Here is a 14,537-nt window from a genome sequence, read left to right as displayed (position 1 = left end):
TCAAACACACACCTGCGTAGCTCTGCACAGCAGCAGGGTTACGACATGTTAACAACGGATTAAACAGTTTTTGCTGCTGAAAAAAGGGACAAAGGACACAGATATGGGAAGTGCGGAAGCCCCTACTGTATCAAATCGAAACACGAATAACAGAGAGTTGGCCACTTATAGGTAAAAACAACAAACAGCTTCCAGTCCAGGTGGCACGGCTGAATCCATGGCGCTGGGTCTGTACAGCAACAAGCTAAAGGCTTTGGAGGTGGTGTTGAGTCTGGGTGGGTGATTGGTGGGGTTGTTGGGACTTTTTTCTGTCTGTACTCAGACCTGCATCATCAACCCCAAGGACTCTTAAATCATCAGCATTCCTTCTTATGTTCCTATCAGGAGAAAATAGCTGATGACTCCATCGACTGCTCTCAGTCACTTATAATTCATCCTTGTAGAAACTGTTTTAACCCGCCACCTTCTGCACTACAGCTGTATCTGTTATTGACAATGAGGAACATTATTGTACATGAAATTATATTATTTGCATTTAAATATGTTATTGAATGCTTTGGAATAGATACATTTTAAATTTATTTTAAATAATTTGCAGTCAGTTTATAGCAATATTCAAAAAATTCCTTCATTCATCCTGAAATCATTTAAACTGCCAATATGGCTTGTGAAAAAGGCCCTCACATTTGATTGGTTAAAGCTGCAGAAGGTAACTTGTAAAAAAAAAAAAAAAAGGTTTTTATATATTTCTTATTTGTTGAAGGGGTCACCATGTAGTATGATATGAGACAGATAATCTGTGAAGAAATTAAGATCCTCTGCCTTCTCCGAGTGCTAACTAGAAAAACCAATCAAAGCCAGGAGGAGGTTCTTAGTGCTGTCAATCACTCCTCTGTGTGCAGCTGCTCATTCCTTTTCCTTCCCGCCTTGCTCTCTGTTATGCTCCAGCTAGCACAGCCTGCCATGAATGCTCAGTTAACATGGCAACCGGTCACGACAGATAAACTGTTTTCCTATAAAGCAAAGTTGTTTCTTTGCCTTTAGCACATTCAGCAGCGAGATTTCTTCAAACAGCTCAGGGAGGATGTGGAGGAGCTCGATCTTTCCACAGATAGTCTCATAACAAACTGTCACGACACGGTGACAGTTTTAACAAGCGTGTTAAAAACATATATATTTTTTTAAATAAAAGTTACATTCTGCGACTTTAAGGAGCCACTATCATGATGCAAACATGCAAAATTCAATTTTTGGATGTTTTGTCTCCAAGATTACTCCGGCCAAGCCCAGCCTCTCACTTGACAACCCACCCACTTCATTACAAGACAACGCTAAAGTTTGTTCTGTTGTTGTTCTGCATAATGGCTGCTGGACAACAAAAATATTTTATCATCGGCTGCAATACAGAGCACTTGTCCATGCGTTTCCTCCCAGTCACGGAGAACAGAGCTGCATGGCCTCATTTTACTTTTGCTTGCAATGTCCCTGGGATATTGCCAAAGAATGTTGTAGTTTGCACAAATCAGTTTAGGAAGGAGTCCTTTGAAAACTACCAACAATAGTCGGACTTAGACGGAGGATTCTGTTCCTGTTATTGGTGGCAATGTAAATATGTAATGATGTCTCGTGTGTCCCACCGGGAGGAGACCCAGAGGAAGACCAGAGACAAGCTCGAGGCCTGGAGGGTCTATGTTTCTCGGCTGACCTGAAAACGCCTCGTGGAGGAGCTGACCCAAGTGGCAGGTGGAGAGAGAAATCTTGGAAAGTTCTCTCTTCTTAGCCTAATGCATACACTTAAGATCCTACAGCTCTCATCCTGAGACGTAATGTAAATTGTTTAATGTTGGGAATGTCTTCTGCCGTGTTTTTTAGTCAAACCTCAAGCCAAGCATGAGGTTTGACTAATTCCCTCACACCTCCTCTAGATTAGATAGTGCTCCCACCTGACCTGCTTCAGTGTGGAAACGCTGGACATCGCCGAGTTACCCTCCTGAGCAACCACCGTTATCATCAAGCCGTGAAAGTATTCAGCTGACCTCAGCCTCACCCCGCTTAAATTATCGCACCTTCAGATAGTTCACATAGCAACGAGCTTCATGTGAGGCCCGATTGTGCCGCCACAATTAGAACCTGTTGTTACTCAGTTGTATTATTACACTTTCCAGATTTTGCTGGAATGTGAAGAGATTTGGCTAAAACCGTTTAACAAATAGCCTCAAAACTAGCGCTAGGTTGTCCAAAACAGACCCTAAAAATAGAATTACTTCCATTGTTCTAGTTTTCTTTCTGTCTCTCTTTCTCTGAATATCTAAGTATCTGCTCATGGTTTGCGTGACCCCTTGCTCTGTGGGAAATGCCCGGTAATGGAGGAGGAAAAGAGGGCTTTAATGGAGCGGAGTGAAAATATATCGGAGGCTAATGTTGACCCGGACAATATATTGCTGATTGCCTTTGTGCAGCCTGCAGTCTACATTCAGTCTGTGAATGAGGGCCACAAAGAATTTGGCTGCAGCAGTAAAGCCTTTCAGATGTACTGACCCGTACTGTAAATGGACTTTTGTGGACCATCACCCCCAGCCTCACTTTGCAGCCTTTAAAAAATGAGCCCAGCACTGTGTGCTGTTTAAATGGTGCTTATGTGTGTTTGAGAGTCTCTGGATGTGTGTGTGTGTGTGTGTGTGTGTGTGCGTGTGTGTGCGTGTGTGTGTGTGTGTGTGTGTGTGTATGTTTGTGTTTGTGTTTGGGCAAGTTGCTGGGAGATCACGGATAGTGCAAGGCATGCACCTCTTTTAGATAAAGACAAACAAGTGGACAGCCAAGATACAAACAGCGACACCAGCAGCAGCTGATGGTGCTTAGTCACAAACCAGTTCAAATAAAGACCCGTAAGTGGACGCAAATGAGAAGCCAGAAGTCCACTGTGCCAGATGCTGAGGTTTTTCCTCATCAGGTCAATGTCACTGACGAACCTAGACGGACATGACCCATTAGTGGTCATGTGACTTTAAGATCAGAAAAAGGTGGAGTGCTCCTTGCAGATCAGGTTTTCACCAGTGATGGAGGGATTGAGGAGGAGATTGGTAAATAGATGAGGGTTGTGTCTGCCCTAATCTATGCAATTCTGCAGTTTTTTGTAATGAGGAGAGAGATAAGCCAAAACAGAAAAGGTTCGGACTCTCATATGTGGTCATGTGATACAGATAATGACGAACAGAATGAGATCTGATCGGGTTAATTCTGGTAGAAGACCCTATGGTAGACTCGGACCTCGAGGGGAAATATCCTACAAAGCCTGGAAAGACATTGGGATGCTCTGGACTGAGCTGGAGAGTTTAGTTATTTTATTTTATTTTATTTTTTGGTTTAGGTCTAGCTAAGCTGGTTTATCTTGCTCACATGCAGAAACTTAAAGTTCAGATTGTGAAAAATATATTTTTTAAAATGACCAGTGATTCCAACAATTTAGTATTACATCTTTTACAAAAAAATGACCCATCATTTCAGTATCATTTTATCGTTCTACTTTTAACTGAGATTTATTTATTTATTTTTGTTTGTTATATTGTGAATATTTTGACAACTGTGCATGTGATTCATTATTCACAAAAAAAAACAAAAAAAAAAAACATAAAAACATTTAATTTACTTTACAAACTCAGAAAATCTGGGAATGGCTCTCGGTTTAAAAATACAACTCCACTCTGTCTCCAAGAGACTTTTGCAGTATTTTATTATTTTATTCCCTCTACCAGCTGCATTTCTTTGAGTATGATATAAGACACTGGAACAGATGAAACTGTATTTGAGAGATTTAAGACGATGCTAACGTGTGTGGTCGAGCTAGCAAAGGAAAGCCAGAACTGAAGCCCCGCAGGAAAGGAAATAGCAAAGGCAGAATTAATATGAATGAATGAAAGGAAGAGGAAGCTAAGTGTGCTGGGAAAAGTAAACAGCGGCCCGCATAATCGCAGTAAATCTGGTCGGGGGGCCACAGAGCAGTCTGTGCCTTTAGTCAAGGAGTCAACAAACCGGGAGGGGAAAAGCAGCTAGCTAAGCAACATTACTGAAAAGGGTTAAAGAGACTTTATTCATGTGAAGATCAGCAGAACCCTGATGTGTTTGCAAAGAGTCTTACTGGGTTAAACCGGCTAAACCTTAGCAACAGAAATCTGAAGATGACTCTTGGTTCTACACAGTGTGTGTCCGGTAAAATTGTTTTCAAGATAAGTAGGAACTTTTACTCATATTTCTGGTAAAAAATATTTGATTTCAAATTCCAGCAATAGAAACGCCGTACAGCGTGTGTTTCACGTTCTTCGGATATTGAAGCTTGGAGCCGGGAATAACGTCAACAGCTGATCAATCACAGTCTTTGTTTTCACTATGGCACGATAAAAAACCCGAATCATTTCAATGTCATCCAGACGTCTCTTTGCTGCTTTGGGATGATAAAAAGGGAAACTGTCACACTGTGTCCTGGAAACGTATCCTTACAAGAGCGTTATGTAGTAAAACAATTTGTAGAGATGAATTAAGAACACATTCTGTGGAATCTGTGATTTACCATCATACTTTATGTGGAAAAATAAAAGGAAGCAAAGATCATCATCTCCTGCAGCGTGCTATCCAGTCAAAAAACTGACCCAGACTGTGTTGTTTTTATCTCGCTGCTCCACGTCACCACTCTGCAACTCACGTCCTGTTTTCAGAAGCCTCCAAAACCTTCAAAACCAATTTGTAAAGCTGCGTTTTACAATTACTCCGAGTTATATTTGTACCTCTACCTCCTCCAACATGACTTAATGCTACAAGAGTCAGTGCAGCTTGTGAGATGAGTGTTGAGAACCATGGTTCTCAAGCTGCAGTAAAAGTATCACTTGTGTTCCCTTTTTGTGGTACTAAGCAGAAAGTCTGATATCATTTTCAAGGTATTTATGAAAACAGTGAACCAGAGGTCACCTGGGTTCAATTGGATTTGATCAAATCCAATTGAACCCAACCTCTAAGTTTGAACACTAGTGGGATTTGCTAAATGTTACACTGCATGTCCAGGCTAAATATTAGCAGACTTGTAAATACATAAAAAATAAATAAATACTTCTTCTAACAGTTTTATATCAGGAGAGCCTTGTTGGACTTTGAGGTCGGGTGTTGGTGAAAAAAAAAACTCCAACTGTACCCGCATGAATTTGAACTTTCTACTTTCTCAAACTTCAAGTTTGGAAATTTCATCTTCATTGTAGACACGGAAAGTAAAATTATGCCAGATCCTTTAACCAATCAGTACTGACGCCTACGCATGTTTCTACTTATTTATTCTTTTTCTATCTTTTCTGTTTGGCCTTAATTAATCTCCCACTTACCAGAAAGAGCCCGTTCAGGCCCTGTGTTGCTTTCTCTTTAAACACTCAAGAGAAGCAGAAGACTGGAAAACGCAGCGTTCATTAAAGCTGATCTGGGGAATTCGTGTTACCAGCCACAGTCTGGATGCCACCCAGAGCTTCAGACCAGAGAGAAACATTCGTCCATCCAGCAGCTCTGGGATCAGCCAACACAATCTGATAAGTGCAATTGCCCGACCCCGTTTTCCGACCACAGATCAGCTAGGCGGTCGGGCCATTAGTCTGTGTGAGGCATATCGTTAGTCTCCATGTTGTGCTTTTTTTTTTTTTTTTTAATTCTCATTTGTTATTTTTCCCGTTAATGTCTTAATCTAACAGGCTGCAGTCACACAAAGCTGATCATTGTCATTTAGGTATAATCTGTTTGGAGTGAATAAGGAGAACAATATTAAATGAAACATTGCCTGTGATGATTAGTTTTTTAGAATAATTGGTTTTCAAACAGGCAGCTGGTTGGAGAAAATAGAAAAAAACATTCAAGTTGGGGATTCATTTTTTTCTAGCCCAATTCCTTGAAATCCCTTCAAAAATAATTCATTGCACTTTTAATATTTCTGTGCAGGGAGTCACAGGCTTTTCTGAGCAGCAAACAGAAACATCTGCCGTAAACAGAGTGTCCCTTTCTTTACTAATTAGTGCGTCTCCATTTGAAGCGATTCCGGTGCGCTCTTTCTGTTTCCAGTTTTATAAAACAAACTGACAACGTTGGACGCTGTCGGGGGAAAAGCTCTTTGTTTGTCACATATACTGACATATTGAAAGCAGATGTGGCTCTTGTTTATTTCTCGAAGAGTACCCCGTTCTCATGGAGGCCGCGCGCGGCCCAAAAGGTCAGCAGACGTAAGCGTCAATCTTTATCTCACGTTCGGGAGGCTGCTGCTGATTTTCTGTTGACCTCCGGCCGAAGCGCGAGGACGCGAGTCCAGGCCCGGCAGCTCAAACTGCGACTAGACTTCCCTAAATTAGAGCGCGTAAACAACGGGAGCCATAAAAGCTGATTCCAATTCCCTTCGATCCGGTTAAGTTGTCCAAACGAATGGCTGGGAACTCAAATTCAGACGTTTCTTCTCAAGCTAATCACAGCAAATCAGCCTGTTGCTCTCACAAATCTTTCAACTTGTGCTCTCATTTGCAAGAACCATATTTTACAGAACAAGCAAGCAATAGATGTGGCAAAGGAATAGACCCGGCTCGTATATTTATCTCATTCTCTCGACCGTTTCTAACATCGGGCTACATCTGAACAGTGGCCAGATTACCCCCTTGATTTAATTGCTTCCATATTTCTCAGCCTCGGTGAGGTAATTCCATTTTATTCGAGCGCGATAGGCAGCAAGCAGAGCCATTTTGTGCTATTAGCCATGCTTGAAGCGCACACTTGATTTGTGACTTTTCTGAATAAAGGAGCTGTGTTGTGGGAAAAATAAAGGTTTCTCCTTTTTTTTTTTTTTCCACTTTCCGAGAACATCGAGCAGGAAACAATGTGCCAGCATCGATAAGCTGCTCCTGAATGTGGAGCAGCTGCTGAAAGGGTTCGAGCTCCAGGTAAACACCCAAGGCCAAATCAGCGCTGACATATTTTACACGTTCTGTCAATCCGAAACCTTCGTTCTGGTTCTGGTTCCGTCTGTTTCCATACAGGCTGAACTGATTTCCATCAAAACAGAGGGATATTGAGTTACGAAAGGTTTTTAGAGTGCATTAAAAATTTATTTAATTACCTCAGTAGAACATATAGAACCTATAAATGCTTCAAGTGCTGAAAGGGCAATTACCCACAAAATAAAATAGAAATTGCATTGAAATACTGGGATTAAATGTTCTTTTACTACTACTACTACTAATGTCAGAAATTATAACATATATCATCAAATTAACTTAATCAAAGTGAATTTAAAGCACAATTCACATAGTTTTTCATTTTAAAACAAATCAGGTTTTTCTTCTGACATATTTTTAGGAGGTTTTCATGATTGATTTCACGTAAGCTTATTTGTAATTTCTTTTATTTGAAACGTGAGTCTGCCTTGAGGAAGCATTAGAGACATGTTGGACTTCCTTTGTAACCGTTTGCTGTCATGGCTTAGGAATAAAAAAATCACACCCAACCAGAACTGAGAGCTGCTCCTGTCAACGTTATTTTCTTATTTAATTTAGCATTATGTTATGTCTGTGCAGCCCACGTTGTTTTCAGGACGCCTCTGAGGACGTCATGTGGTCGAACATGTCATCGTCACAATGTTCAGCAATGTTTCTGCACATAAACACACTGTCTCGTCGTTAGACTGATGACATCATTCTGCTTCATAAATCTCAGTCATGATTAATTATTCATACCTGCATAAACATATTTTCTGTTCCCTGCTGTACAGATGAAAAGAGGGAGGATTTCTTTGAGTTTTGCAACAACAGAGTCAGTTCTAATGATCCAACTTCTAAAATTAAACCAGAATTAAAATATGTCAAAATGTAAGAGCAATTTAATTTATTTTCTTTTAGCACTTTATCACAGGTGGGTTTTTAATTATTGCTTCAATATCTTTCATGCAGGAAAAAAAACAATATCCCTCATCTGTTTAATTCATTCATGGCTGTCTACTTACGAAACAAGATGTTAAGTGGAGAATGAAAAAGCCGATTGATCGCAATTTCAGAGAAATGCTAATGGAGTTTGGAGACTCTTGTTCTGGCTCTGGGCCCAAGTCCACACGTGAAGCCAGACTTATAAAGAGTCTGTAAAATGAAACAGTGAATTTTCTTCCTTTATTGGCATAATTTGACAGTGACTGCTCATCAAGCACAGCTCCACTTGTATCTAATTTATATACTTTGGATCAGCATTATTAGATTCTTCTTTTTTTTTTGCTCTTTCCTTTGGTTTGTTATTTTGGTTGTATTTCCTTTTAATTCACGTAAAGCACTTTAAATTGCCTTGTTGCTAAAAATGTGCTACATAAATAAAATTACCTTAGAACTTGTTAAAACAGAGAAGAGCTCAGTTTGTTGTGTGTTTCAGACTTTGGATCTGAACTTTCCCAGTTAAGTTCTGCACTATAAAGTATTTTGAAAAACACAAATAAGCAGATAAAAAAAACAAAAACAAAAACAAACTGACACAATAAAAAAAAGCTGAAAAAATTGTGGTGAAATTACGTTCATAAACTGAGACGCACCAGGAAGCTTTAAGTGATTCTTGGGTGATTTATATGATGCTGGGAAAATCAAAAACAGCTTTTCTGAAGCACATTGCTGAAATTGCTAAAATTTAAAATGCATCTAAGAAAGAAAAAGAAGCTATAATATGAAGGATCCCGGTCTGTGAAATTCTTGTTTTTTTTTTTTTTAAATATATATATATTTTACTTCTTTACGTTTAACTAATGTTTAACTTTTCCATCTCCTCATATGGAGCGAAAATAACTAGAGAAAAACACGAATATTTTTCAGTTTTCCGAGTGAGGTGCATTCCCATCCTTCCCCCTTTGTAAATACCCTCATATAGGGTGTAGAAAAATGGGCAATCACGATGTTGATGCGCACATTTGTATAAAGTTCATGCGTTTGGTTTGGTTCCCCGCTGTGCAATAAAAACCTTCAGCCGGGGCATCTGAATCTACGCTACCAAGATGGGAGCAGGCAACGCTCAGACTCCCTCCGTCCAACTCGGCATACATCATGGCGGGAGGAACTTGTTTCATCCACCAATAAACATTTTAATGTGTGCGGTCACAGAATCTTGTAGTGATAAATACTCCTGGAAGAGCTCTCATTAAACCTGCACTAAAACATTTCGCAGCAGTCTGTGTGGTCTTGTTTGGACCTCTTGATGAAATGATAACCGAGCAGCTGGAAAGTGTGAACGCACCGGAGCAGCCGGGGAACCCGGGGGCATTTACTGCCCCGCATTAGCTCATGTAATTGTCCCGATCAATGCTCTAAATTAAACGACAGGGTAGCCATTAAAGGTAGGGGGAAAAAAAGCAAAAACAAAATGCAATCGAGTGGTTATAGGGGTATTTTTAAAGGGATAGCTTGGGTTTTCTAAAGCGAGGTGAGGTTAAGCTCATTATCAGAATGAGTTTCTTTAGTAGTGGTGAACAGATGTGAGTTTGTAGGAAAAGTGAGTAAATCCTGACAAATCGGCTGCTTTAGGTGATTTAAGCACATCAAACAGAAAATGTTAATGTCTGAGGGAGAAAAATAAAAAATAATTACCATTGACTCTCAACATTTTGCTAAGTTTAGTCCTGTGCATTCGTCCTGATCCAGCCAAAGTTACAGTAATGGCAACTCACTGCAAAATTTATTCAGCATTTTCTTCATAACGAGGGAGTTGTTCAGCAGCAACGAAGGCCTGTAGGGCATCATCATCCTCTAACTGTATCACACAGATATATACTTTTTCTGTTTGAGTCGTTTTCAACTCCAAATGTTTATCTTAAACAAGTTTGTCTATCTCATTAGCTGTTAGGATTGCAACAGATTTCTTCACTTCTCAACAAAACCACTGTGATTTGATGTCTTTATGTACAAAAAACATTTTTTAAAATTCCTTTCAGCATTTAACAGTCTTGATATCACAATTTGTCTTTAATCGTTAATTAGATCTTCAATTAATTCATATTATTAGTATCCCAAATTTTGTTAAGACATGTAACAAAACTATAGATACACGTGGTGAGCTGCATGGAAGCTTGTTTTTTTTTTTTTTTACTGCAACTGTAAGTGTTGAAATATACAAATCATTCATACAAATTACTGAGGAAAGACACTGCCACCTTCCTTATTGGCTTATTTTACTTTTTTTTTTTTAACAATTGCATATGAGAATAGCAATCATAAGTATACTGTGGATATTGAATATGCGAGTATTGAATAGGTGAAGGTAACATTTTGTCCCACAGCTCATCATTATTGAGAGCTGAGAAGTAAAAAATTGTGGATATCTCAGATTTTCTGCCACAGCTCCCGGTTCTCCTCACTTGTCCTTCTTCCCCCTCTCGTGGCCCTGCTGCTCTTTCCACATTTCCAACTCGTTCTTAATGGCCAAATCCTAATATTTACATCTTTTGTTTTTGAGCTGAGGCCAAGCAGAAGCACGGAGCGGTGCATGTGTGCAGGATGCTGGAGGTGGCAGGAACTAATGATCTCATTAGATCTCCAGAAGGGAAATAAACATTTGTCCTTTTTTCAGAGTCTTGCATTACTGAAAGGCGCAGGAGCCCTTGGTGTGTGTGTGTGTGTGTGTGTGTGTGTGTGTGAGAGGGAGAGATTCCTTTTAATGGGTCATGTCGGGGTATCGTCACAGATCTCTGCGCCCGAGTTAAAACAATTCAAACTGCAGCACGGCTCAGAGGATGACACGTTTTTGTTCTTGCTCTGCGCTGAGCCAGTCGCTGCTGTCGCTCAGCACTGAGACATGAATGTCCCTGCAGGTAAAACGTCACCTCGTCCTCCATTTTCTCTCCAAAGAGGTTTTTATAAACACAAGCGGGGCAAACGACACGCTTTTCAGGATGTTCTTTAACACCTAAGTATGCTCTAAAAGTGACAGTCGTGTCCAGAGCAGCAGAATCCCCGGTTCTCCGTGCTGCATGCCCGCTGCAGATTCATGGCAGATTTCTTTTCTCTTTCATCTCCTTTCCACCCTGATCTGCAGCAGAAAACACAGCATAGCTGGGAGGATTGGACAGCGGTGCATTCCTTCACGACTCTGCTCCCTGAAGCATTTGCATCACAATCTTCACTCCGCAGCTCAACACAATTCACAGCTGTGCTGGTTCAGCATCCCGCGATCTGAGATTCCAGAGGAACACACTTGGCTTCCAGCAGATCCTTTCTGATGACAGCTCTTAATGCTGTTGAATAAAACTAGAACAATAGAATAAAAATGTTACCTTTTTTTTTCATTTGAAACGATAAGGATGACAAAGAACATTTTCCTCAACAAATAATGCAGCATTGCACTATCCTAAATATATAGTAATTAATGTTTAACTTCACAGAAGCATTATGTGAAATAAAACAGCACACAGATCTGATCAAACATCAATGTTCTTCTGCGCCAAAGTGAAAAACTAAAAGGTAAGATGTTAAAATGATTCACTATAGCAAACTCCATCAGTGGGGTTGAATTAAGGACTTTAGTTCATAATAATGAATGAGTTTATTCACTTAAAATTACATAGAGACATTTTATTTGGCATCCCTAAGCTAGCACTGGGTTGTGTTTGCTGAGTAGCTAGCACAAGCTAGCGCTAGCTTAGTTTAGCATTCACTTACATCAAAAATTAATGGAAAAAAAACTGTAGTTTACAAAGTGTACACTTACGACAGATTCTTGACTTAATCTGATAGAAAATCTGTGGAGACAGCAAAAGATTAGGGAAATGGCAAGGAGGACAGCCTCAGAGATTTGGAGTCCATCACCAATGCTAGTTAGCATGCTATTTGGCAACGCTAGCTTGCTAAAGGATTTAAGGGCTTTAATGCCCATAAATATTTTTCTCTTGATAAATACATATTTTAAAGTAGATCATTAAATGTTTTGTTTTGAGTAAAAAATAACTTAAAATGTAAATTTGTAAGGGCTATGAATAATTTTAGGCTTCACTCTGTTTTAAGTATGAATTTTGTTATTCAGATTCAAATGATTGAAAAAGTCTTGTTACAGATATTATAACTTTTTTACTGTACATGCTAGGCTAGCAAAATAACTGACTTAACTGGTTTTAACCAACAATTTAACAGAATTTTTCTGACAAAACAATGCAAAATGATATTATATTACTTACTGGTTAATATTCTAGACATTAAGGACACTGAGTTTCAGATTTAGCTGGCGTCCTCAACACTGAGACCTTCACACTTCTCTCCGGCTGAACAGTTTGGAATTAGCACCTCGGCCTCAGTTGCTCCCCAAATCCCCCCTTTTAAAAACCTCTGCTAAACTTGTTGGTTCTCCACCTGTGTACTCCAAACACACACACGTCTGGCTGACCCCCTCCGACCCGACACCACACTCCAGCATTCCTCTTGGTGTCACATGGCTGCCGCTGAGCTCAGTCTGAGTCGAACAGGCCGTTTGATTTGTGTACCAACACGGTGCCAACATTCCAGCCTGTCGGGTGTTTTGTTGGAGGGATTTCCTGTGTGCTCTCGTGCCAGCACGTTTCGATCACTGCTCCGCCGTGACAGGTGGACGCAGGGCCAGGGGTGAACTGCTAATGTGGAGGCTCCACTTAAACGTTGAGTGCTTCTCTGGGAGATGAGACTAAAGTGTTGTACCTGCTTTTTGTTTGCAGCTGCAGACAGGAGTGCACTTTTATCCCTTTAAAGACCTTTGCGAAGTTCTTTACCTCGTCAAAGGTCACTTTTCCTTGTCGGCTCGACTGTCGTACCAAACTTCAGCCACACCAGGGCCAAATTAACTCTAAATCAGATCATGTTTAGCTCAGATTAAATCAAGCCAACTCCCCAACTAGCTGCAGCTGTGAGCCCGGCTCTGTTTTGGCTGGCGTTCCTGAGAGCGCTTTGATGAGGACTGTGGCATGGCTCTCGAAACCAGTCATCCCAGTGATATTTCACAGATACGCCTTGAGTCTATCAGACCGAATTGGGTTGACTTCGTATTTAGACTGCTGAGCCTGTCCTGGTCAGAGAGGAGCTGTCTGGTCAAACACACACTGGTAAAGTTTACAAACCGGTCGGAGGTCAAAGCGGTGATGCCATTTAAACAACTACAGCAGATGCTGATCCAGAGATGACAAACAGAGGATTGTTTAGAACGCTGAAAGGAAAGGGGAACCGGTTCTTCGGCCTTTGAATTCGTCAACAGGGCTACAAAAAGGGGCGAGTTGTTATCGTGAGTACAGTACACGTTCCTGAACGCCCCTCTGTACCGTTTCAGCTTCAGCTTTGTCAGTCTGCATTCCTTCTAGGCTTTAAATTAGATTCAAACATCTGTGTCTGAGACCTTGGCAATGGGAGCCATTCTTTCCTAACTGCCAGTTAGAGATTGTTGCCGAAGGTAAATAGATTACGGGAAGAAGGTTCCGGGGAATCTTTCTCGGGCGCCTAATTCTGGAAAACGCCGCGACCTCAATAGCTCTCAGATTTGTCCTTTGGTCTCTGCCAAACGACACCTGGGGCTTTGCTAAGGCCTGTTAGCTGTGGCACCACTCAGAATAAAGAAGGAGGCTAATTATTTCCAACGACACTTTAAGTTGCGAGCTTAAACTGTTGACCTGAGGGTGTGGAGGAAGAAATTATCAACTATCTTGTCAGTGTGATAGATGTGCCGCATTTGTGGAAGTTGAAGGGGGGCCACGTTGTGACTGTGTGGCTTTTTGATTCAGACCCGTCTTGAGGGGATCCTGCATGCATGTCTGGAATCTCAGGTTCCCTCTCTGTTTGTTATTTTCTGCTCTTGTTTTGATAGATGATAGTCAGCTTGTGCTAAGCTGCTCTGAGTGTTGCCTACTGAGTTAAATTTAAACAGGTCGAGGGCAAACTTCTCAATTTCCGGGATAAAAGTTTTCACTTTTATTGCTCGTATCAGCGTAGAAAAATGGGCCTTCGAATTCATTTGCACATTTTAATCTGAAAAAATGTGCTGTGCATTTCTACGTCGCCCCCTGACTCAGCTTATGGGTATTTTGGGTATGTTACTTTCAGCTTTAAACTAAAGTTGTTTTGCCAACTCTTCTTTACAAAATAGCTTAGTTTCAGTCAGATTTGATGGAAGGTATCTCAGAACGGTACGATTTTAAAGCTACTGATTCTAATTTAGATTTTGGTTTGAACTTTGACTAGACCATACACTCTTAACCCGTGTTTGTTGACTTTACTAGAAAACTGCATGCGAACACGTTGCCTCGAACCATTCTAGTTTTTACACATAGATGGAACCAAGCAGGTTTAGCTGTGGTAACTTTGTAGCAAACACATTTATCAGTCTTTACCAAAAACGGTTTAGCTTGCAGAAATTTCTTCATATAATAGTACTATTTTAAGGTAAACTAACATAACCACATTAAGCAAATTACCAGTATAACATTATTTAAAGCTACTTATAATATTTTGTTTATATAGTAACCATTGAGGGACCCTAAAGATCTAATCATAAACATTAGT

The 14,537-nt window shown here is 40.4% G+C and overlaps 1 long non-coding RNA gene across 1 annotated transcript; it reads right to left on the bottom strand.

Annotated features, from left to right (window-relative positions):
* Positions 1–10,121: 10,121 nt before the first annotated feature.
* LOC103142117 (uncharacterized) lies at positions 10,122–12,804 on the bottom strand. The gene is made up of 3 exons (XR_476655.2): positions 12,197–12,804; positions 11,734–11,764; positions 10,122–11,273 (listed from the first exon to the last, which is right to left on the bottom strand). It is a non-coding gene; the product is annotated as an uncharacterized LOC103142117 (long non-coding RNA).
* Positions 12,805–14,537: the final 1,733 nt, after the last annotated feature.

Source organism: Poecilia formosa, unplaced genomic scaffold (genome assembly GCF_000485575.1).
Source record: "Poecilia formosa unplaced genomic scaffold, Poecilia_formosa-5.1.2 Scaffold93, whole genome shotgun sequence".
NCBI lineage: Eukaryota > Metazoa > Chordata > Actinopteri > Cyprinodontiformes > Poeciliidae > Poecilia > Poecilia formosa.
Note: the sequence above shows the minus strand (reverse complement) of the source record. Positions and strands in the feature narration are given on the sequence as shown.